This window comes from Theropithecus gelada, chromosome 9 (genome assembly GCF_003255815.1).
Source record: "Theropithecus gelada isolate Dixy chromosome 9, Tgel_1.0, whole genome shotgun sequence".
In the NCBI taxonomy this organism is placed as follows: Eukaryota; Metazoa; Chordata; class Mammalia; order Primates; family Cercopithecidae; genus Theropithecus; species Theropithecus gelada.
Genome location: NC_037677.1, coordinates 26,661,761 through 26,666,135, shown reverse-complemented (window position 1 = coordinate 26,666,135; position 4,375 = coordinate 26,661,761). Strand labels below are relative to the sequence as shown.

Sequence of the window (4,375 nt, the reverse complement as noted above, 5' to 3'; positions counted from 1 at the left end):
AATGGGAAATGGTAGAAACTGAACTACTGCCATGGGTAGCAGTTAGTCACCTTAGCTTAGTTGTGGAGGATTCCAGGAGAGATCAATGAGAACCACAGTTGTAAATAAAGACTCAGAACAAAGGTCTGGAGAGCCCATCTCAAGAATTTGGACCAATCTCCTTCATAAAGAGGGCATGAGGCTCCCACCCATCCAAGAAAGGCTGGTCCCGTGCCAACAAGGCCAGAGAGCAGAAACAGCCAAGCCACAGGCCTCATTACAGGACAGCCGTCCCCCACAACAGATGCAGCCCCACCCAAACAAGAGAGTTTGGGGACAAAGGAGAGCTAAATCCCCTGGCCATCCCTGATCCCCCACCCCCATTTCAGCATCACTGGGGCCTCAAAGGGGCCAGGTGGCATTGGGGGCAGTTCTGCCATCAGCCCCTGGGGACTGGCATTTTTAATCTGCTCAATTAGGAATGTAACAACGTCTCACTTCCATTCGCCAGGCTGGCAGGGAGGGCATGCAGACAGCCAAATGCGCTTAGTGTTGCTGAGCAAAAGTGGAGGAAATTCAACAGAAATGCAACCTCTGGCCGGGTCCGGCAGCTCATGCCTGTAATCCCAGCACTTTGGGAGGCCGAGGCAGGCAGATTACTTGAGGTCAGGAGTTCAAGATCAGCCTGGCCAACATGGTGAAACCCCATCTCTACTAAAAATACAAAAAATTAGCTGGGCATGGAGGCAGGTGCCTGTAATCCCAGCTACTTGAGAGGCTGAGGCGGAAGAATCACTTGAACCTGGGAGGTGGAGGTTGCAATGAGCTGAGATCACACCACTGCACTCCAGCCTGGGTGACACAGTGAGACTCCATCTCAAAAAGAAGAGAAAAGCAACCTCCTTCAGAAAGAAAGCCACTGGCTGACAAAACACCCAGAGGTGCCCAGCTCTCCTTTCCTGCCCTCCATGTTTGACCATGACTGCAGGACTGTGACGGTCAAGGGTGTCTCTCTTTTCCTCACCTCTAAATCAGGATAGTAATAGACAGTGATTGCTTTTGCAAAGATTAAGGCAATGCATGTAATGTGCTCAGGCCCAATACCTGCATAGAGCAGGCACAAGTTTAGCTGCTAGGATGCGGCTGATTTCCAGCATTTTCGTTCTTCCCTCTGGCATTTTTAGTCCCTCCACTCCTGGAGGCCACATTCAGACTAGGTCTCTCCTGAGATGCAAGGAGAGAAGGTTCAAATACACTACCATGAAATCGCTCTGCACATCAATGTCTCAGCAACAAGTCAAGCTGTTGCCTGAAAATGTCTGGAAGTTGATGGAGCTTTTTCATGAAACCCAAGGGTGTGGCTTCCAGGACTGCAATGTGCAGCGGCATCATTTACAGGGCTTGCTCACCCTCTTTTGCTCTGTGCCTCACCAAGAAAAAGTGGGGTTGTGGGGGAAGCTGTTTTTATACCCTGGAGGCTCAACCTGTCCTCCCCTACTTCCACCCCTGGTCTTCTTTCTTTTGCAGCTCTCAGCACATCAATTAACCATCCCGATGCCAAGGGTCTGTGCCACGCAGAATAACGGCCCCCAAATATGGCCACACCCAAATCTCTGGAACATGTGACTATGCTAGGTGACAAGGCACAGGGAGATTAAGGTTGCAGATGGAATTCAGGTCACTAATTAGCTGCCTTTAAAATAGATGATCCTGGGTGATCCTGGGGGCACTAAGAAATCATGGCATTCTTAAAAGACGAAAAGGAAGGAAGAAGGAGATGTGACTGGGGGAAGAGATAGTCCAGGGATGCAATATTACTGGGCTTTGAAGATGGAGGAAGAGGCCACAAGCCAAGGAATGTGAGAGGCCTCTAGAAACAGAAAGACAAGGAAACAGATCTCCGTGGGTCTCCCGTAGAGCCTCCAGATAGAAAGGCAGCTCTGCTGACACTCAATTATAGTCCGCTGAGACCCAAGTCAGACTTTTAAAATTGATAATTTTTAATTTTCCGTTATTTGTTTATTTATGTATTTATTTTTGTAGAGACAGAGTCTCACTTTGTTGTCCAGGCTGGTCTCAAACTCCTGGCTTTAAGGGATCCTTCTGCCTTGTCCTCCCAAAGTGCTGCAATTACAGGCCAGAGCCACTGCATCCCAGCCTTCATGTCAGACTTTTAATCTACAAAACTGTAACATAAGGCCCCGGACTATAATCCCAGCACTTTGCAAGGCTGAGGCCAGCAGATCACTTGAGTTCAGGAGTTTGAGGCCAGCCTGGCCAACATGGCGAAACCCCACCTCTGCCAAACACAAAAATAAGTCGGGTGTGGTGGTGCGCACCTGTAATCCCAGCTGCTCTAGAGGCTGAGGCACGAGAATCACTTGAACACGGAAAGCGGAAGTTGCAGTGAGCCGAGATCGTACCACTAGACTATAGCCTGGGCGACAGAGTGAGACTGTCTCAAATAAACAAACAAAAAACCTGTAACATAATACATTTGTGTTGTTTTATTTGTGGTAATTTGCTACAGAAGCTGCAGAAAACTAATACAGGTCTTTCATCATATGGTGACATCCATTCTGTCCCCCAAGATGTATTTCTTACAGAGGTGGCACGTGCCATCCCCTTGATGTTTCTTTTGCCTTGCATAACAGGCTGGTCAAATCCTGCTAAGCCCCTACGCCTGTGGACAGGGGTAAAATGTGTCATCCTCCACAGGACCCATCACTGAGAGTCTGTGCTAGAGAGTAGGGAATGGCCAAAGAGAGCCAGGCATGGTGGAACCTGGAATCCCAGCTACCTGGGAGGCTGAGGTGGGAGGGTCACTTGAGGCCAAAAGTTTGAGAACAACCTGGGCAACATAGCAAGACTCCACCTCTAAAATAAATTTAAAAATCTAAAATTTAAGAAATGAAGAATGGCCAGGAAGGAGAGATTGAACAGACAGGTGCGGGTATGTTTCTGGGTTGCCAAGCATACCCACATTCCTCATGATAAACCTTCAGTGCTCCCCAGTCTCTTCAACACCACAAACCCCATAGGCCCCAAGGTTTAAGAGACTATACATGTGTCCATTTAAAGCTAATTTTCCTAACTTTGTTACTCAGAGATACACATGACTTCCAACCAAAGCCTGTGATTAGCATGATGTTGCCAGAGCTATCACAATGAGTTCACAGAATTCCAGGTCAAAACAAGGCCAGGAAGCTTTAGAAATCCTGCCCAGTCCTATTCTCAGTAAACAGTTCATTTCTCTAAGTGTTTAATGTTGAAAATTATTGGTTTAGCCCCATTACCATCTCCATGGCTTCCTGAAGTTCCCAGACTTAGAACTATCGAAAGATATTTTATTTATGTGATCCATTCACATCCAGAACTTTACTCTTTAGTACCTAACTCTTTTCACCCAAGTGTTATTTCTGAGTGCCCTTCAACGCTGTGGCTGGTGGGATGGTTTCTTTTTTTTTTTTAACTGTATTGGGAGATTCACTTCAAGGTCAGCTTAGATTCTGAGCTGGAGTATATAGCAATGTCAGTATCTATTGTGAGCCTTGGGGATCACATAATCGGATAAAGAAGCTTTCTCCAGTCTGTCCCTGAAAGAAAAAGGCTAAAAACAAATCCCCCAGAGTCTCCTTTTATGGACCATATGCTTCCACTCCATAAAGAGTTAAAGCACATGCTTCTTGCCAATGGAAATGTAAACTCTTAGAACCACAGTGGGGAATAGTTCAGCATTAAATCTACTGAAGACATCCACATCCTTAGACAGATGCAAAAAATAAATTCTCTTTTGCAACCCAGAGCTCATTGTGCAGTATGAGCTTTGATACATATAAGAAGGAACATTATGAAAAGAAGAAGAAAAAGATATGCATGTCCTATGAGCCAGAACTTCCACTCCTAGGTTTATCCTCAAAGAAATGTCTGCACATGCATGCACTAAGAAACGTGTAAGACTGTTCACAGCAGCTTTATTCCTAATGGTCCAAACTGGAAACATCTATGGGAAAATGACAGATAAATAATGTTGCATTCATACAATGCAACACTATACAGCGATTAATGAATTTTGCCACATGCAACAACATGGAGGCACCTCCCATTTATAGTGTTTTTTTTTAAAAAAAGAAAGCAGATACAAAGAAATGCTCTATGATTCTATTTCCATAAAGTTCAAAAGGTAGATAAAATCCTCATGTTTAAGGATTCAGACTTAGGAGACAACATTCTGAAGAAAAGCAAGGAAACAGTGACCATAGAAGCTTGACAGTCATTACTCTTGGAGACGACAAAGGGGATGGTGATTGAGGGGGATATAAGAGGGATTTCTGGGCACTGGCAGTATTCTAGCTCTTGAGCTTGGTGGTGCTTGTCTTGTGATAAATCCTTGAGT

At 45.5% G+C, this 4,375-nt stretch overlaps 1 pseudogene; it reads left to right on the top strand.

Moving 5' to 3' along the window:
• Positions 1-3,712: 3,712 nt before the first annotated feature.
• Positions 3,713-3,829, top strand: LOC112632287 (annotated as a pseudogene).
• Positions 3,830-4,375: the final 546 nt, after the last annotated feature.